We start from the raw sequence: 21,870 nt of genomic DNA, 5'->3' as shown, positions 1-21,870 counted from the left end.
TTTGTTGATTATTTCTTTCACTGTGTAGAAATTTTTTTACCTTGATGAAGTCCCAATAGTTCATGTTTGCTTTTGTTTCCCTTGCCTTTGGCAATGTGTCTAGTAAATATTTGCTCCAGTGAAGTCAAAGAAGTTATTGCTTGTGTTCTCTAGGATTTTGATGGTTCCCTGTCTCACATTTAGGCCTTTCATCCATTTTGAATTTATTTTTGTGCATGGTATAAGAAAGTGGTTCAGTTTCATTCTTCTGCACGTTGCTGTCCAGTTTTGCCAGCACAATTTGTTGAAGAGATTGTCTTCTTTCCATTGGATATTCTTTCCTGCTTTATCAAAGATGAGTTGACCATATGGTTGTGGGTCCATTTCTGGGTTTTCTATTGTGTTCCATTAATCTATGTGTCTGTTTTTGTGCCAGACCATACTGCCTTAATGACTACAGCTTTGTGATATAGCTTGAAATCTGGAATTGTGATGCTTCCAGTTTTGTTTTTCTTTTTCAGGATTGTTTTGGCTATTCAGGATCTTTTGTGGTTCCATACAAATTTTAGGATTATTTGTTCTAGTTTGCAAAAAATTCTGGTGGTATTTTGATAGGGATTGCTTTAAATGTGTAGATTGCTTTGGGTAGTATAGGCAATTTAACAATGTTTATTCTTCCAATCCACGAGCATGGCATGCTTTTCCATTTCTTTGTGTCCTCTTCAATTTCTTTCATAAGTATTCTATAGTTTTCAGAGTACAGATCTTTTAACTCTTTAGTTAGGTTTATTCCTAGGTATCTTATTGTTTTTGGTGCAATTGCAAATGGGACTGAGTCCTTGATTTCTTTTTCTGCTGCTTCATTATTGGTATATAGAAATGCAACAGATTTCTGAACATTGATTTTATATCCTATGACTTTGTTGAATTTATGTGTTAGTTCTAGCCATTTTTTGGTGGAGTCTTTTGCGATTTCTAAATAGAGTATCACGTTGCGTGCAAATAGTGTAAGTTTGACTTCTTCCTTGCCTATTTGGGTACCTTTTATTTCTTTTTGTTATCTGATTGCTGAGGCTGACTTCCAGTGCTATATTAAATAGTAATGGTGAGACTGGACATTCTTGTCTTGTTCCTCACTATAGGGGAAAGGCTCTCAGTTTTTCCCCTTTGAGAATAATATTAGCTTTGGGTCTTTCGTATATGGCCTTTATAAAATGGAGGTATGTTCCTTCTATACCTACTTTGTTGAGGGTTTTTATCAAGAATGGATGCTGTATTTTGTCAAATGCTTTCTCTGATTCTATTGACAGGATCATATGATTCTTATCCTTTCTTTTATTAACATGGTATATGATTTGCAAATATTCAACCAGCCCTGCAACCCAGTAATAAATCCCACTTGATCATGGTGAATAATTCTTTTAATGTACTGTTGAATCTGATTTGCTGATATCTTGTTGAGAATTTTTGCATCCATGTTCATCAGGGTTATTGGCCCATAATTCTCCTTTTTAGTGGGGTCTTTGTATGGTTTCAGAATTAAGGTAACACTGGCTTCATACAATGAGTTTGGAAGTTTTCATTCTATTTCTATTTTTTGGAAGAGTTTGAGAAGAATAGATATTAACTCTTATTTGTATGGTAGAATTCCTCTGGGAGGCCATCTGGCCCAGGACTCTTGTTTATTGAGATATTTCTGATTACTGATTCAATTTCTTTGGTGATTATGGGTCTGTTCAAATTTTCTAGTTCTTCCTGTTTGAGGTTTAGTAGTGTATGAGTTTCTAGGAATTTGTCCATTTCTTCCAGATTTCCCAGTTTGTTGGCATATAATTTTTCATAGTATTCTTTTATAATTGTTTGTATTTCTGCAATGTTGGTTGTGATCTCTCTCTTTCATTCATGATTTTATCTATTTGGGTCCTTTCCTTTTTTTTTTTGTTTTTGTTTTTGTTTTTGATAAGTCTAGCTAGAAGTTTATCAATTCTGTTAATTCTTTCAAAGAACCAGCTCTTAGTTTCATTGATTTGTTCTACCATTTTGTTTGTTTGTTTGTTTCTATATCATTTATTTCTGTTCTAATCTTTATTATTTCCCTTCTACTAGCTTCAGGCTTTATTTGCTGTTCCTTTTCTAGGTCCTTTAGGTGTAAGGTTAGATTGAGTATTTGGGACCTTTCTTGGTTCTTGATATAAGCCTGAATTGCAATGTACTTTCCTCTTAGGACTGCCTTTGCTGCATCCTATAGGTTTTGGACTATAGTGTTTTCATTTTCATTTGCTTCCTTGTATTTTTTAATTTCTTCTTTAATTTCCTGGTTAACCCAACAATTCTTTAGTAGGATGTTCTTTAACCTCTATGTGTTTGAGGGATTTCCAAACTTTTTCTTGTGGTTTACTTCAAGTTTCATAGCATTGTGATCAGAAAATATGCATAGTATGATCTCAATCCTTTTATACTTGTTGAGGGCTGTTTTGTGACCCAGTATGTGATCTATTCTGGAGAATGTTCCATGTGCATCCCAAAATAATGTGTATTCTGCTGCTTTAGGATGAAATGTTCTGAATATATCTGTTAAGTCCATCTGGCCCAGTGTGTCATTCGAGGCCATTGCTTCCTTGTTGGTTTTCTGCTTAGGTGTCTGTTAGGTTTCTTGCTGTAAGTGGGGTGTTAAAGCCTACTACTATTATTGTATTATTATCAATGAGTTTCTTTGTTATTATTAATTTATATATTTGGGTGCTTCAAGTTGGGGGCATATTTCTAATTGTTAGCTCTTCTTGATGGATAGACCCTGTAATTATGATATAATGCCCTTTTTCATCTCTTGTTACAGTTTTTGGTTTTTTTTTTTTAATGTTTATTTACTTTAGAGAGAGACAGACAGACAGACAGAGCAACAGAGGCAGAGACAGAGTGTGAGCGAGGGTAGAGCAGGGAGAGAGGGAGAGAGACACAGAATCCGAAGCAGGCTCCACGCTTTGAGCTGTCAGCACAGAGCCCAACATGGGGCTTGAGCTCACAAACTGTGAGATCATGACCTGAGCTGAAGTCAGATGCTTAACTGAATGAGCCACCCAGGCACCCCATGTTGTAAAATCTAGTTTGTCTGATGTAAGTATGGCTACTCTGGCTTTCTTTTGACATCTATTATCATGAAAGATGGCTTTCCATCCCCTCACTTTCCATCTGCAGGTATCTTTAGGTCTAACATGAGTCTCTTGTAGGTAACATATAGATGGATCTTGTTGGTTTTTGGGTTTTTTTTATTCATTCTGATACCATATGTCTTTTGATTGGAACATTTAGTCCATTTACATTCAGAGTGATTATTGAAGGATATGAACCTAGTGCCATTGTATTACCTGTAGAGTTGGTGTTTCTGGTGATGCTCTCTGGTCCTTTCTATTTTGTTGTTGTTGTTGTTGCTGCTGCTGCTGCTGCTGCTGCTGCTGCTGCTTTTGGTCTTTTTCTTTCTCCACTCAAAGAGTCCCCCTTAAAATTTCTTGCAGGGCTGGTTTAGTTGCCACAAACTCCTTTAGTTTTTGTTTGTCTGGGAAACTCTTTATCTCTTCTTCTATTTTGAATGACAGCCTTGCTGGATAGAATATTCTTGGCTGCATATTTTTTTCCATTCAGCATGTTGAATATATCTTGCCACTACTTTCTGGCTTGGCAAGTTTCTGTAGACAGATCTGCTGCAAACATTGTCAGTCTTCCCTTGTAAGTTAAAGACTTTTTCCCTTGCTGCTTTCAGGATTCTTTCCTTGTCAATGCGTTTTGTGAGTTTGACTATATGTCTTGACAATGGCTGGCTTTTGCTGAAATTAATGGGAATTCTATATGCTTCTTGGATTTTGATGTCTGTGCCCTTCCCCAGATTAGGGAAGTTTTCAGCCATAATTTGTTTACATAAACCTGCCCCTCTTTCTCTCTTTGGATCTTCTGGGACTTCTATGATACAAATGTTATCATGTTATAATAAATTGCTGAGTCTGTCTTCGTGATCCCTGACCTTTGTTTCCCTCTTCCTTTCAGCTTCATTATTTTCCACATTTTTATCCTCTATATCACTAATTCGCTCCTGTGTCTTGTCCATCTTCATTTTTATGGCCTCCATTTGGGTTTGCATCTTGGTTATAGCATTTTTAATTTTGGCCTGACTAAATTTTAGTTCTTTTTTCTCTGCAAAAAGTGGTTCTCAGCTGTCTTCTATGCTTTTTTCAAACCCAGCTAGTATCTGTATGATTGTTGTTTTAAATTCTAGTTCAGGCATCTTATTTATATCTGCATGGACTAAATCTCTGGCCATCATTTCTTCTTGTTCTTTCTTTTGAGGTGAATTCCCCCATCTTGTCATTTTGGAGGAAGAAACAACAACAACAATAATAATAGTATGAAATAAATTTTTTTTTTAAAAAATCAAATAAAGGAAGTTGGATCCTAGGTGTGTTTTGGTCTTCTTGTTGAGAGAAGCTTGATACAAAAAAAGAGAGGGGCACCTGGGTGGCTCAGTCGGTTAAGATCGGGTTTTAGCTCAGGTCATGATCTCACCACTCTTGAGTTCAAGCCCCTCATCAGGCTCTGTACTGACAGCTCAGAGCCTGGAGCCTGCTTGGGACTCTGTGTCTCCCTCTCTCTCTCTGCCCCTCTCCTGCTCATGCTCTGTCTCTCAAAAACAAATAAACATTAAAAAAAATTTAAAAAGAGAAAAAAGAAAAGAGAGAAAAAATTGCTAATTAAAAAAATAATAAAATAAAAAATTTTGCTGTTTCTGTATCCAAGAAACAAAAACAACAATAACAACAAAAACAAAAACAGAAGCAACAACAACAACAAAGCAAACAAAGAAATGGACAAATAAAAATACCCAAATAAAGCTAGGTCCAGTTTCCCCTATACAGGCGAACATGGGGGCTTGATGGCTCCTGGTGGGTCTTTTGCCTGTGGAGAAGCTGTATCCTCTCCACCAAATGCACTCCAAGCAGGGGAAGCACTTCTCTCTGCAATCCAGGAGATCCTCAGACCTCACTGCTTGATCCAGGGGCTCCACCCTGCTTCCTCATGGGAGTACCACCAGGGACTGACCTCTGAAACTTCAGACTCTGTGCTCCATTGTTTATAAGAAAAAACTGGCAAAAAACCCAAAAAACAAAAAACACCTTTCCCCCCGTCAATGGTTTTGGGGGACAGTTTTCTTGTGCAGTCCCCTGTATGTGTTTTCATTATTTCTACCTCGTTGCTTTCAGGGAGTGCTTTCTTGCACAAATCCAATGTGCTGCTCTCTCTCCCCCTCTTTCTCCTCTCCGCAAAAATGACTCCCTCCCTTCTGTGGCACTGTAGTTCTTCTCTTGCCCAACTTCTCCATACCAGCTACCTGCCGTGTTCTTTCCCTCAAATTGTGAAGAATTTCTTTAATCCCCATATCGATTTCCTGGGTGTTCAAAATGGTTTGATGTTGATCTAGCTATGTTTGGGGGACAAGACAAGTCCAGGGTCCCCTTACTATTTTGCCATCTTAACTCCTCCCTCTTCATTCTTTTTGAAGATGGTAATAATCTATTGTATGACTACAACATAATATAACCAACCCCCAATTGATGGACAGTTAGTTGTGTGAAGATATTTGCTACACAATTTCACACCTGCAAACATATCTGGTGGATAAATTCTTGGGAGCGGAATTTCTATGTTAAATGAAATATATACACAATTGTAATTTTAATAGATAATGCCAAACCACACTCTCCCACTATAATAGGAGAGATCTTGTTTCCTCATACACTCACCAGTACAGTGTACTGCCAACATTATGATGTTTCCAGTCAAACAATGAAAACTCTTATGCTGGGGTACATTATATTTGCATTTCTCATATAGGTGAATGTGAAATACTTTCATTTATTTAAGAAACATTTTATAGGCATCATTTTCTTTGAACTGTTTATTCATACCTTTGCTGATTTTTCTGTGAACTGTTTATATCCTTTGGCCACTTTTCTGAATTTTATTGACATCTTATGAACTTTTTATATATTTTATATTCATGTTGGATCCTTTTTTTTTTTTTTTTTTGTAAATTGTATTCGTTCATATCCCCTGTCATGCTTCTCCTGTATCATGGGGGCTGGAAGCTGAAAAGTACATTTATTAGGCTCACTTTCCCCTCTGGATGCAATTTATATTGTATGAATAAAATGCACACCTATATTGCTTTGGAAAGTGGAAAGAAGGCAGAAATCATGTTCTCTTCCAGCAGTGAAGGCAGATGAGTGGGTTTCAGCTGCCAGGAGTATTTGCAGGAACCTTCAGGTTCCCCTCCTAGCCACCTTCCCCAGGACTATAGAGGCGCTGTGAAGTGGACTGCAGTTTCCTGGCATGCATCAACAACAAAAATCAGCTGAAAAATCTTCTATAGTTCAGTAAAGGAGCATAGTATAAAACTAATATTCAAAAATTATATATATATAATTCTCTCTATATACATACTTATAGTCAATATAACAGAATGGTGGAACGAAAGAGCCTATTAACAATAGTGACAAATAGGGGTGCCTGGGTGGCTCAGTCAGTTAAGCGTCCGACTTCGGCTCAGGTCACGATCTCGCGGTCCGTGAGTTCGAGCCCCACGTCTGAGCTCCAGCTCAGAGCCTGGAGCCTGTTTCGGATTCTGTGTCTCCCTCTCTCTGACCCTCTCCCGTTCATGCTCTGTCTCTCTCTGTCTCAAAAATAAATAAACGTTAAAAAAATTAAAAAAAACAATAGTGACAAATAAGAGAAAATATCAGAAACTAAAGGTAGTAATAATTAGGCAAAAACCTATATGAATTAAATGATAAAATGCTCCTAAGGAAAAATAAAACTTAGATAAATAGAAAGGCATTCGGGAGTCTGGGTGGCTGAGTTGGTCAAGCATCTGACTCTTGATTCCGACTTAGGTCATGATCTCACAGTTTCATAAGTTCAAATCCCACATCAGGCTCTGTGCTGACAGTGTGGAGCCTCTTTGGGATGTTCTCTCTCACTCTCTCTCTGCCCACCCCCGACTCATGCTTGCTCTCTCTCTCTAAAAAATAAATAAATCAACTAAAAAACTTTTTTTTTTTTTGGTGACTGTACCATGGATGCTTAAAAATATATAGTCTCTATATTTTGTTTTTGTTTTTGTTTTTTTAAATGTTTATTTATTTTGAGAGAGAGAGAGAGAGCAGGGGAGGGGCAGTGACAGAGGGAGAGAGACTCCCCAGGCTCCACATTGTCACAGTGAGTCCAACACAGGGCTTGATTCCACAAACCATGAGACCAAGACCTGAGCTGAAATCAAGGGTCAGGGGCTTAACCAACTGAGCCAGCCACCCAGGCGCCTTTCTACTTTCTGAGTATCAGATATCTATTAATTTATCTATCCTATTAATTTTGTGATCTAAGTTTTCTATATTCTTGTCCTTTTCCAATTTATCTCTCATGGACTGAAAGATGGATTAAAGTCTCCTGCTAGAAATGTTTTTGTCCATTTCTGGTATTTCCTATCCTTTCTGAATTATGAAAATGTATCTGTGTTATTTTGTGCTTAAGTAAATATTTCTAGCTGTCACACACTTATCATTAATTGCAAATTTTAGGAGTATAAAATGCCTTTTTATTGTCTCCTTTAATTTTCTTTTTCTGGTAATCCACTTACTCTGATATTACAGTTGAAATGCCTGCTTTCTTTTGGTTTATATTTACCTGATATGTGTAATTTTACCCAGACATTTATTTTTCATTTCTCTGAATCACTTTGTTTTAGCTTGAAACTGTGTTTTACCTTTTGATCTAGTCTACAATTCTTTTTCTTTTCATAGATGAGTTAAATCCATGTATATTGATTAATTTGAAAAATAATAAATGGGCTTCATCTTATTATATTTTTATAACAAAATTTATATATAATTTATAATTTTATAATAATTTATAATTATTAAATTATATTATTAAAATTTATAATTTTATAATAAAATTTATATATAATTTTTATTATAAAATAATAAGTGGGCTTCATCTTATTATATTTTTTATATTTGTTGGTTTTATTATTTTAAAAAAGCATTTTACTCCATGATCTATTTTCTTTATTTTGATATGGTTGTTTCATTTTATATTTAGAAAATTCAGTGTTTTGTGGTTACTTGTGTAATTATAAATATATAATCCCCTTAGCCCTTTAATTTTTTAGACACAATATCTCTTTTTCCCTGCTATGAACAGATGATTAGCTTATTTGCACATCATTCTCTCAACTTCCTCCCCCTGCCCTCCCAATTTTGATCAATAATGTATTTTTAAAATTTACCTTTGTGCAACTTATATATGCTCGTATTTCTATTACTTCACTTCCAACTTTAAATGATTTCACTCAGATACATTACAGATCATTGTACTTACTCTTCCTCTCACCTTTTTCCCTTATGCCCATTTCAATCTGTGATACTTAAATTACTTTTATACTGCTGGGCATACAACATTTACATTTTTCTATTGCAGGGAGGGTATAATGTTTACCATTTTGTTTCTTTCCCTCTAATCTTTATATTGTCTTTTCTTATTTCTTTCTTTTCTTTTTTTTTTTTTTTTTGTAATTCCAAATATGTGTCGGATCTCCTTAGTCTGTTTCTGTATCATTTTCTCCCTAATTCTTTTCAACTTTTAAAGAAATAAATTTCTTTTTTGTTTTGATTATTTTACCATGTTTATTTTATTTGATTTGTGGTCTCTCCAATTTTGCCTTATTTCTATGATTTTTTTTTCCTTTTGATTCTCTGCTTGTTTCCACTAGCTCACCTTTCATCAATACCCATTGATTCGCCATCCCTTCCCTGAGTTCTTACATTGCTGTTTTCTGATCTCCTTATAGAGAGTTAATAGCTTCAATCATTTTTTAAGCCCATGTGGCTTCCTGTCCTGTTTCTCTCTCTCCACTTAATCAATGAAATTCTATGTTTACTTGCAACTTTTGCCATCAGAACAGGGATATATTATCCAGGCAATCTCTGCAATGTACAGCAATTCATGAAAATAGATGGGGCGTAAATGGAAAGAAATAGTGCTTTGTCTTAAATGGAAAGATAGTGTTTGACAAATATTAATAAAACATAGGGTTAGACTTCATGGAATTTTTATTGACAAGACATCAAGTTTAAGCTTGTGTTTGAAAGAAGATTATAGGTTAGGAAAGCAGTATGAGAAATGACCTAGTAGAAATGTAATGATTGTGGTTCTTGGCGAGAACCTAAGTCAGCAAATTCACTATTGTTATACAACAGCTGGGAACCCATGAGACCTAAATTGTGAAGCAATACCAACCCAAGTTCTTGTATATATGCCCAGGGAGGGATGTGATACCAATAGTTGTGGATAAGATGGTTTAATGAATTTTTTATATTTTTTAAATAAAATATATTAATCTAAGCTCTATAACCATGCTTATCTTGTATTCTAAATTTTACTGAAATGCTCAGGAAAGGAATATGCTACTTGGACACTTATGAAATGAAATATATCCTCATGGATGTGCTATGCATTCCTCCATAAATATCTCATAGTACTGTATGTGGCCTATTCCACAACTTTAGAAACTGTAGAAATCTCTAGTTAATAATATGCATGCTGAAGTACTTAAGGGGTATGTACTGATGTCTGTAATTTACTTTAAAATGCATAAAAATAAGACAGATTGATAAGTGGACAGAGGGTGGACCAATGGATACTTATATGAAAAAGCAAGTGTAGTGAAATGTTAATGATAGAATCTAGGTGATGTTCACTATAAAATTATTTCAACTTTACTGTATACTTGAAAATTTTCATTGTAAAATGTTGGGGGAAATATGGACATAAAAGAGGGGCACCTGGGTGGCTCAGGCAGTTGAGTGTCCGACTTCGGCTCAGGTCATGATCTCACAGTTCGTGAGTTTGAGCCCCGTGTCAGGCTCTGTGCTGACAGCTCAGAGCCTGGAGCCTGCTTCAGATTTTGTGTCTCCCTCTCTCTCTGCTCCTCCCCTGCTCACACGCTGTCTGTTTCTCTCAAAAATAAATAAAGATTTTTTAAAAATATAAAAAAAAGAAATTACTGTAGTTGTTACAATACATAATTACTATAGTTTAGTCGCTGATTTCATGGTATTTAATTCCAATTGGTAAAGCTGGAGGACTCAGTCACAACAGCTTGATGATTTCTCTCTATTCTGCCTTTTTCTCAAAGTTGTCTGATTGGCCTGCTAAATTAAGAGGTTGGGTTGTCCTAACTCAAGTCCACGGTAAGAGGCTCCTGGCCAGGATCCCTTCAAGAATGGAGGGACTAACACCCAGTGGAGCCAATTTCAGTGGAACCACTGCTAAAGCAATTCTCCTATTACTATTTTGAAACCAGAAAAATTACTTCCCAAGCAATCTTGTCCTGGAATTTCACTGGAAACAGCACAATTTTTGTAGGTCATGGAGGAAACTTCCAAAGTGGGTATCCAGTTTTGTAACCCCCGGTTAGTCATCCAATATGTGGGTTCCATAAACTCCAACACTCTAAATTTTGGTCTCTTATCGTACATGGTAAGTCTGGATGCTAGATACCAACTTCAAATAGGATATTTCTAGAGTTTGCCCAAATGTAGCAACTCAAATGGGTTGTTTTAATGAGGCCAAAGGGTACTGGCCTAACAGATTTCTTATTTATTTATTTATTTATTTATTTATTTATTTATTTATTTATTTTATTTTGAGGGAGAGAGTGTGCACATGTGCGTGCAAACAGGGGAGGGGCTGAAGGAGAGGGAAAGATAGAATCTTAAGCAGGATTCGTGGCCAGCACAGAGCCCTATATGGGGCTCGACTAAAGATCATGAGATCATGACCTGAGCCAAAATCAAGAGTTGGATGCTTAACCTACTGAGCCACCCAGATGCCCCTGATGGATTTCTTTTAAAAACTAGTTGCTAATTATGGCCTTCTGTATAACATATAACTTGCTAACATTCAAATCTCATAGGTTAAGCCAAAGGTGCACATTTTAGTGGTGGATAGGACCACAATATGGTTACACAAGATGGTTTCTTGGCTTTCAATCACTTTTGTTAAAATCAGAAAGAAAAATTCTGACTGTTGTGAGTTGAATAGTGTCAACACAAAGATATGTTGAGGTCATTTTCCTTGGTACCTGTAACTGTGACCTTATTTGGGAAAAGGGTCTTTGCAGATGTAATTAAAATATAAATTAAGATGAAGTAGGGAGGGCCCCTTATTCAATATGACTAGCATTCTTATAAGAAGAGAAAACAGAGTGGGGCGCCTGGGTGGCGCAGTCGGTTGAGCGTCCGACTTCAGCCAGGTCACGATCTCGCGGTCCATGAGTTCGAGCCCCGCGTCGGGCTCTGGGCTGATGGCTCAGAGCCTGGAGCCTGTTTCCGATTCTGTGTCTCCCTCTCTCTCTCTGCCCCTCGCCCGTTCATGCTCTGTCTCTCTCTGTCCCAAAAATAAATAAACGTTGAGAAGAGAAAACAGAGAGATAGGTAGAGAGGAACACCGTGTGATGATGGAGGTAGATACTACAGCAATGCATCTGCAAGCCAAGGAATGATAAGATATTGGCAACCCCCAGAGGCTAGGAGGGAGGCACAAGACAGACTCTCCTTCAGAGCCTCCAGAAGGGACCAAACTTGCTGGTCCCTTGATTTCTGACTTCTAGCTTCCAGAACTGTGAGAGAATATATTTATGTTGTTCTAAGCCACAGAGTTTGTGGAACTTTGCTGCAGCAGCCCTAGGAAACTTAGATGCTGACCATACTAAGGAGACCAGTGGATATAACCTCAAGGATCAATATGATCATAAATAATCTCTTCCTGTTTTCTACAATCTCACCACTCATTTCTTCATTTCTTAGAGCCACACCATGCTATCAGTGATGCTTTAAACTTCACTTAGAAAAGATTGTGAAATAAAAATACAAGTAAAGATTCACCAGTAGAAACAGGTGACCCCAATATGTGGGTCATGTAGGTGCTTACTGCGACAAGACATTGTGGGTTGGATTATGATTTTACATAGAAAAGGAAGCTTATCACTCCCTTGATAAAATTCATACTCTCCCTGCTAACAGGCTTCCTTTCTCCAAAAGAAAGAGAAAATGGAGAAAATAATTTTCTAGAAAGCCAAACAAAATTTAAGTAGGCTCTGGCTTATTTTATTGTTTCTTTTTGAAGTTTTTATTTCAATTCTAGTTAGTTAACATACAGTGTAATATTAGTTTCAGGTGTACAATACAGCATTTCAACACTTCCGTACAATACCTGGTGCTCATCACAAGTGCCTTCCTTAATCGCCATCACCTATTGCATCCATCCCTCCCCCCAACTTCCCCTCTGGCAACCATCAGTTCCCTATAGTTAATAGTCTGTTTCTTGGTTTCTCTCTTTCTCCATCTCTCTGTCTCTTTCTCTCTCTTTCCTTTTGCTCACTTGTTGTGTTTCTTAAATTCCACATATGAGTGAAATCATATGGTATATGTCTTTCTCTGACTGACTTATTTCACTTACCACAATATACTCTAGCTCCAATCACATCATTACAAATGGCAAGATTTCATTCTTTTTTTATGGCTGAACAATAGTCCATTATATTTTTATACCACACCTTCTTTATCCATTTGTCAATTGATGGACACTTGGTCTGCATCCATATCTTGGCTATTGTAAATAATGCTGCTATAAACATAGGGGCGCATGTAGCCCTTTGAATTAGGGTTTTTGTATTTTGGGGGTAAATAACCCAGTAGTGCAATTGCTGGGTTGTGCAGTAGTTCTATTTTTAACTTTTTGAGAAAACTCCATATTGTTTTCCCCAGTAGCTGCACCAGTTTGCATTCCCACCAATAATGCATGAGGGTTCCTTTTTCTCCACATCCTCACCAACAACTCACACAACTTGTTTCTTGTGTTGTTGATTTTGGCCATTCTGACAAGTGTGAGATGTTATCTCATTGTAGTTTTGACTTGCATTTCCCTGATGGTAAGTGATGATGAACTTCTTTTCACGTGTCGGTTGGCCATCTGTATGTCTTATTTGGAGAAATGTCTATTCATGTCTTCTGCCCATTTTTTTAATTGGATTATTTAGTTTTGGGGTGTTGTGTTTTATAGGTTCATTATATATTTTGGATACTAATCCTTTATTGGATATGTCATTTGCAAATATCTTTTCCCATTCCATCGATTACCTTTTAGTTTTGTTAATTGTTTCCTTTGCTGTACGGAAGCTTTTTATTTTGACAGAGTCCCAATAGTTTATTTTTGCTTTTGTTTCCCTTGCCTCAGGAGACGTATCTAGAAAAGAAAAAATGCTACAGCAAATGTCAAAGAGGTTACTGCCAGTGTTCTCTACTGGGATTTTTATGGTTTTAGGTCTCACATCTTGGTCTTTAATCCGTTTTGAATTTATTTTTGTGTATAATGTAAGGAAGTGGTCCAGTTTCATTCTTCTGCATGTGGCTGTCCAGTTTTCCCAAAACCATTTGTTGAAGACATTGTCATTTTCCCATTGTTTATTCTTTCCTGCTTTACTGAAGATTAATTGCCCATATAATTGTGAGTTCATTTCTGGGTTTTCTATTCCATTCTATTGATCTATGTGTCTATTTTTGTATCCGTACCATCTGTTTTGATTACTACAGCTTTGTAATATAATTTGAAGTATAGAACTATGATGCCTCCAGCTTTGTATTTCTTTTTCAGGATTGCTTTGGCTATTCGAGGTCTTTTGTGGTTCCATACAATTTTAGGATTTTTATCCTAGTTCTGTCAAAAATTCTGTTGGTATTTTGATAGGGATTGCATTAAATGTGTAGATTCCTTTGGGTAGTACAGACATCTTAACAATATTTGTTCTTTCAATCCATGAGCATGGAATATCTTTCCATTTCTTTGTGTCATCTTCAATTTCTTTCGTCAGTGTTTTATAGTTTTCAGAGTTTGGTTAAGTTTATTCCTGGGTATCTTTTTTTTTTTTTTGTGGCTCCTGGCTTATTTTAAAGAGGTTGTTTATTTCTGCTTTTGTCCTGATTTTCTTCACTAAACTCATACTTTTCTGGTCTTAGAAAGGGAGCACAAATATGCATGAAGCTATGATAACATTTTTGTCTTTAGAAACAAAAAATGACATTTTTAAAAAATCATTTAGAACCATGGGCAGATTTTCCTTTCTTTGTTGTGATTTGCATGGTAAAGTCTTTAAAATTGGGCAAAAGGATGAAAGTGCAAGAGTAAAACTATGGCAATTTTCCTTTGTCCATTCAAAGAGCCACAGTGCTGGGAACCTGTATTTCAGGGCATCAGGAAATGAGACAGTGGACTTTGAACTTTCCCAGACTCTAGGGTCACTTGCTATTATTTGGGTTTAACACAGCTACTAATTGGCTAGGAGGAAATAATTTGTATTACCTGGGCATTTCAAAGTGTGTGGCCTAGGATAAGCAAGATCATCTTGAACAATGACAGGAGCTGGATTTTACCTGAGGAGAACTTTTTTTTCAAGTTTTTATAATTTGTTATAAAATGTTTTTGTTTTGTTGCTACCCAGATATACGCTTGTGAATATGTTCTTACAGCTCTCTCAAAGCATACACTAGCACTTTGAATCACAGCATCAAAAATCATCATTGAATTTTTTTCCTTTCTTTTTGTTCAAAAGGCCTCAGATTCAGTTATAAAGAGACACGTGGAGCCCTAGGGTGATGCACTGGCTTGCTTAGGAAGGGTCAGGCTCATAAACACAAATGTGAGCTCATAAATGTACTTTTCTGCTGGATATAAAAGTGCTAGTGTTGTAGCTGCAGGGGAATTTGATGGCACCTTCACATTGGGTGATATTGGGAGAGCCCTTTAGTTGGAGGTCTATAAACTGCGTGGTCTTCTGAATCCCAAACCCTATACTAGTTGAAGACTATGTAATTAATTCATGGCTTTAGGTGTTGCCTCCCCAATCCTTATCTGTGTATCCACTGGGGTTAAAAAGGAAATGTTGAACATGTTTTCCTTTCCCGTTTTTCTTTTTTACACACTGAATTAAAGCCTTCATGTCCCCATTAGAATAGATGGTTTTTTCCCTAATATTTCTTCTTTGACTCTCTAGTCTCAAATAAAAATGACATCAAAACAATTTCTGAGCACATACTGCCTTTTCTTTCAAGGTTCTGTACTCTCATACTAATCCCATTTACAAACACATTGCCTAGATTTATTTTGAATTCCCAGAATTCCCGGGTCATACAACAACAATAATTTAGCCAGACATTATTAAGGACATTAGGGAAGGTGGGGGGAAAGTTGGCCTATAAAGAAAATACATCTGCCAGCTCCATCAGCATGAAGACTGGGGCCGTGTTTCTTTCTTTGTTTTTTTGTATACTCCATTGCCTTTTAGTGCTGGGTTGTCCAGCCTTACTCTACTCGCCTGAGGAGGCATCTCAGACCTTTATTTTTGGAACACAGCTCTGGAAATTGTTTTGTGGTTATTATCATTTACTTCACAAACTTATACATATTGCAGTACGTATAAGCCGTTAAAGGAATGAAGTCTTTCAAAAGGTATCGGGCCTTTGCCTAGCGTAAGCAATACTTAGGCTGTAGCTCTCACCATTTTGCTTGGAGCCAAGGTGCTCTTCTAAGAGGAGATAATGGAGTTTATAGTAAAGAGAAAGATGTTTGCTTGATGAGATTGTTTCTTCAAAACACTTGCTACTTGAAGCTGGATGAAACTAAGAACAGAGAACACAGCTCTGGTAAAGAAGAGGATTTGCTTATCTAATTTGTTTTATTCTGGTTAGGAAGAGCCCTCCTTCTCTAGGAATGCTTACAGAAATTTATGAAGATTGTAGAAAGAAACGACAGTCCGTTCTAAAAAGAACATGTAGGCTGATTATACTTGAATAACACAATCTGCCAAGACTATAAAGTGGATTCTAGTTTGAACTGCCACTTCTCATTCTTTTTTTTCTAAAATTTTTAATGTTTATTTATTGAGAGACAGACAGAGTGTGAGTTGGGGAAGGAGCAGAGAGAGAGGGAGACACAGAATCAGAAGCAGGCTCCAGGCTCTGAACTTTCAGTGCAAACCCTGTCATGGGGCTCAAACTTGTGAACCACGAGATCATGACCTGAGCCCAAGTGGGAGGCTTAACTGATTGAGCCACCCACTTGCCCCACGACTTCTAATTCTTAAGAGAATGGTGATAATTTAAAGGAAGTTGTCTTAGCTGTAGAACCTTCTGAGTTCTTTTTTTTTCTAAGGCTTTATTGAAGAAACTTAGAAATCGAGAGAGAGAGAGAGAGAGGGAGAAAGAGAGACAATCCCAGGCAGGGTCTGCACTCTCATTGCAAGCCTCATGCAAGGCTTGATCCCACAAACCTTCAGACCATGACCTTAACCACAACCAAGAGTCAGACACTTAACTGACTGAGCCTCCCAAGCACCCCTAGATTCTTGTGTGTGTCCCTGTGGCTCTTGTCCTCAATATTTCTATTGAATTAATTTCTGCCTTTTGTTCAGGGCACTTATTACTAAGTCTTTGTCTTATTATTTTTTTAATTGAAGTATAGTTGACAAATAATGTTACATTAGTTTCAGATGTACCACATAGCTATTTGACAAGTCTATACATTATTCTATGCTCACCACAAGTGTGGCTACCATCTGTCACCATACAGCACTATTATAGTACCATTGACTATATTCCCTTTGCTGTATCTTTTATTCTTGTGACTTATTCATTCCATAACTGGAAGCCTGTATCTCCCACTACTCTTCACCTATTTTCCCATTCCCTTCTACACCCCCACTCTGGCAACCACCAGTGTGTTCTCTGTATTTCTGAGTCTGTTTTTGCTTTTTATTTGTTTGTATATTCATTTAGTTTTTTTAAAAGATTCTACATATAAGTGAAATCATATGGTATCTGTCTTTCTCTGTATACTTAATTCACTTAACATAATACCCTCTAAGTCCATCCACATAATCATAAATGGCAAAATCTCATCCCTTTTTATGACATTTCAATTCGTGTGTGTGTGTGTGTGTGTGTGTGTGTGTGTGTACGTATACCACATCTTCTTTATCCATTCATCTACTGATGGACACTTGGGTTGCTTTCATACTTTAGCTATTGTAAATAATGCTGCAATAAATGGGTGTTTATAAATCTTTTCAAATTAGTGCTTTTGTTTTCTTTGGGTAAGTAGTCAGCAGTGGAATTATTGGGTCATATAGTAATTCTATTTTTAATTTTTTGAGGAACCTTCATATTGTTTTCTATAGAGGCTGTACAAACTTATATTCCCGCCAACAGTGCATGAGGGTTCCTTTTTTCCCCACATCTTCACCAGTACTTGCCATTTCTTATTTTTTCTATTTTAGCCATTCTGACATGTACAAGGTGATATTTCACTGTAGTTTTGATTTGCATTTTCCTAAGGATTAGTGATGTTGAGCATCTTGTCATGTGTCTGTTGGCCATCTGTATGCTTTCTTTAGAAAAACGTCTACTTAAGTACTCTGTCCATTTTTAAACTGGATTGTTTGGGATTTTTTTTTGGTTTTGGGTTATAGAAATTTTTATGTATTTTGGAATTAGCCTCTTACCAGATATATCATTTGCAAATATTTTCTGTCATTCAGTAGATTGCCTTTTTGTTTGGTTGACGGTTTCCTTTGGTATAGTTCCAATAGTTTAATTTTACTTTTGTTTCCCTTGCCTCAGGAGACATATCTAGAAAATTGTTCCTATGGCCAATGTCAAGATATTACTGCCTGTGTTTTCTTCAAGCAGTTTTACGGTTTCAGGTCTCACATTTAAGTTTTTAATCCATGTTGAATTTATTTCTGTGTGTGGTATGAGAAAGTTTTCCCGTTTCATCCTTTTGCATTTGGTTGTCCAGTTTTGCCAGTACAATTTATTGAAAGACTGTCTTTTCCTATTGTATATTTTTGCCTACTTTGTCATAGATTAATTGGCCATATAAGCATGGGTCTATTTCTGGGATCTCTATTCTGTTCTATTGAGCTGTGTGTCTGTTGTTGTGCCGGTACCATGATGTTTTGATCGCTGTAGTTTTGTGGTAAGTCTTGAAATTTGGGATTTTGATTCCTCTAGCTTTGTTCTTCTTTCTCAAGATTGTGCTAGCAAGTTAGGATCCTTGTTGGTTCATAAATTTTAGTATTATTTGTTCTAGTTCTCTAAAGAATATTGTTGGTGTTTTGATAAAGATTGCACTGAATCTGTAGTTTCCTTTTGGATAGTGTGGACATTTTAACAATATTAATTCTTCCAAACCATTAACATGGAATATCTTTCTATTTATTTGTGTCATCTTCATTTTTTTCAATCAGTGTTTTATAGTTCTTAGAGTATAAGCCTTTCACCTCTTTGGTTCAGTTTATTCCTAGATATTTTATTCTTTCTGGCATAATTGTAAATGGGATTAATTCCTTAATTTTTCTTTCTGCTACTTTGTTATCAGTGTATAGAAATGAAACCCATTTCTGTGTATTAATTTTGTATCCTGCAACCTTATTGAATTCATGTATCAGTTCTTATAGTTTTTTGGTGGAGTCTTTAAGGTTTTCTATTTGTAGCATCATGTCATCTGCATATAGTGACAGTTTTACTTCTTCCTTACCAATTCAAATGACTTTGATTTCTTTTCTTGTCTGACCACTGTGGCCAGGAGTTCCAGTACTATGTTGAATAAAAGTTGTGAGAACAGACATCCTTTTTTTGTTTCTGATCTTAGGGGAAAAGCTCTCAGTTTTTCACCATGAAGTATGATGTTAGCTGTGAGTTTTTCACATATGGCCTTTATTATGTTGAGGAATGTTTCCTCTAAACCCACTGTGTTGAGAGCTTTTATCAGAATGCATATTGTACCTTGACAGATGCTTTTTCTGCATCTATTGAGATGATCATATGATTTTTATTCTTGTTGATACAATGTATCACATTGATTGATTTGCAAATATTAAATAATTCTTGAATCCCCAGAATAAATCCCAGTTGATTGTGTGAATGATCCTTCTAATGTATTGTTAAATGTAGTTTGATATTATTTTGTTGAGGATTTTTGCATCTATGTTCATCAGGGATATTGGCCAGTAGTTTTCTTTTTCTTTGAGTCTATGTCTGCTTTCGATATCAGGGTAATGATGGTGTCCTAGAATGTATTTGGAAGCTTTTCCTCCTCACTTTTTTTTTTTGAATAGTTTGAAGAGTTAGGTATTAACTCTTCTTTAACTTTTTGGTATAATTTACCCCTGATGTCATTTGGTCCTGAACTTTTGTTTGTTGGGAGTTTTTAAATCACTGATTTCAATTTTGTTACTACTAATTAGTCTATTCAGGTTTTTTATTTCTTCCTGATTCAGTTTTGGAAGATTGTATGCTTCTAGAAATTTATCCATTTCTTCGAGGTCATCTAATTTGTTGGCATATAATTAATTTCTCATAGAATTTCTTTATAATGTTTTGTATTTCTTTGGTGTCAATTATTCTCCTCTTTCATTTCTGATTTTATTTATTTGTGCCCTCTCTCTTTTTCCAGCTAAAAGTTCATCAATTTTGTTTATCTTTTCAAAGAAACAGCTCCTTATATCATGATCTTTTCTTTTGTTTTTTTAGCCTCTATTTTATTTATTTCTTCTCTGATATTTACTATTTCCTTCTTTCTACTAACCTTGAGCTCTGTTTGTTGTTCTTTTTCTAGTTCCGTTGGGTATAAATTTAAAAGTCTTTTTATAGTTATGAGTTAAAATCTGTTTCACTTACAGTTTATGCACTGAATCTTTGTCAGTTGGCTTGTAAGGGAGGGTTTGCTCCCATCCAGTATGCTCTGGCTCTTGCTGACCTGTTTCTCAGGACCTGAGGCACAAATAATCTCTCCCCATTGAGAACACCCCCAATGTGCTCCACCATAACACTGCCTGGGTAACCATTCGATCCCTCCCTCTACCCAGCAATACCAACTCTGGAAATTAAATGTAATTACTTAATGTTCAATATCTAAAATGAGGAATTGTCAGTCTGGATAAGGAGCCCCTCAGGATATAACTGCCAGATCAAGGAATCTCAGCATTTAACAAAGTCAACCCTAGAAATGTAATTTAAAGTTTTCTATAATTTACACTTGCACTTAAAATTACCTTTTTATTGTCAGCCTTCTCCAAAACTTGTGTTTTGTGAAGCAGGAACTGAGTTTATTTGGTCCACTAATATGTCCCAGGACCTACTACAGAGCCAGGAATGTAAAGGCAATTAATAATGTTTGTTTTTCTTCATATTGTCATAGTAGCCAGGACTGGTGCTCAGTAAAGTGGGATGAATCACTGATATTTAGTCTGTCTGATACATACTGGATTAACTTGCATTAACTTCTGAGTTTTCCTATTCCCATTTTTTGTATTTCCAGTCACATTTTATATTTCCACTCACCTAGAAGATGCTTTCAATTATTTTTTTATGCCAAGAACAGGTTTGGCATATGGAAAGAGTTTATGGAATGAATAAACAGTCTTGGGAAGGTTATCTGGCATCTATAGGCAATACTAATTTGGAAGCCTGGATATATAACAGAGAACAGGAAAACAAATTTAAGACCCTCCACTCAGACCCAGATGATGAAGGCAGAACTGAGACAAGAGGGAAATTTCCAGGCCTTGGCAAGATGGTTGAATCAAAGCAGCAGTTGCTCACTTTGTCTACTATTTTGTGAGTGATCTCTGCTCACTTTCTGCTGGAGGTTCCCCAGCCCACATGCCAAGGTTTCCATGCATGTATTTTCTTAGGTAAAGGAATATTTTAAGATAGAGAATAATTTGGGGCGCCTGGGTGGCTTAGTCGGTTAAGCGTCCAACTTCGGCTCAGGTCATGATCTCACGGTCTGTGAGTTGGAGCCCCGTGTCGGGCTCTGTGCTGACAGCTCAGAGCCTGGAGCCTGCTTCGGATTCTGTGTGTTCCTCTCTCTCTGACCTTCCCCCATTCATGCTCTGTCTCTCTCTGTCTCAAAAATAAATAAACATTAAAAAAAATTTTTAAAAAAGATAGAGAATAATTAAATGCTTTCAAATTTTGTGTTTAAAATATTCAAAAAGGCAGCAAAGCAGAGTGGATAAGAACGTAGATTCTGGAGCAGACTCTAGATTTGAATTAGGCAAGCTATGTGACCTTGAACAAGTTATTTGATTCCTTTCTTTCTCAGTTTCCTCATCTGGAATAATGGTAACAATACCTATGCTACTTCATATGGCTGTCATGGGGATGAAATGAGTTAATCTTTATAAATCTTATAAAGTACTCATTATAGTAAATGATATATAAATGTTAAATATAAACAATTGTCTTGGCAGGGAAGAAGATAAGGATATTGCCATGTATATTAGCCTCTGAAGTTTCTTATTCTGTTGCAAATATTCTATATTTCATGTCTTCTTTAGAGTATGCATATATCCATGATATTTCCTTGCGATATCTACTTGAGTTATCAATTTAAACCTTGCATCTGGTGTAGAATTAAACGGCACTTGCCCAATGAGATATCTGAAATGGAGCCCACAGTCAATTGTTCTTTGATAACTCAGTTTTCATTCTGCTTCCACAATCTTGGGAAACATCCATTAGAAATTGGCAGAACTTCTGCTCTCTAATCAGCACTACACCCTGAGTTTTCCTCGGAAGCTGGAGGAAAGACCTGGCTTTCAAACAATGTAATTGCCGTTTAAAGACATACCTTGTTTAGTTTGTCTTGAGCCAAATGATTTCATCTGGTTCTGGCAGTGAAATGACAGCTCAGGTTCTCATCCACACTCCAGAGTTTCTAAGGTGA

The 21,870-nt window shown here is 36.4% G+C and overlaps 1 protein-coding gene across 1 annotated transcript in view; it reads left to right on the top strand.

Annotated features, from left to right (window-relative positions):
- Positions 1–21,870, top strand: part of MRAP2 (melanocortin 2 receptor accessory protein 2) — a 130,203-nt gene that overhangs the window by 41,947 nt on the left and 66,386 nt on the right. The window lies entirely within an intron of this gene.

This window comes from Acinonyx jubatus, chromosome B2, assembly GCF_027475565.1.
Source record: "Acinonyx jubatus isolate Ajub_Pintada_27869175 chromosome B2, VMU_Ajub_asm_v1.0, whole genome shotgun sequence".
Taxonomy (NCBI): Eukaryota; Metazoa; Chordata; class Mammalia; order Carnivora; family Felidae; genus Acinonyx; species Acinonyx jubatus.
Note: the sequence above shows the minus strand (reverse complement) of the source record. Positions and strands in the feature narration are given on the sequence as shown.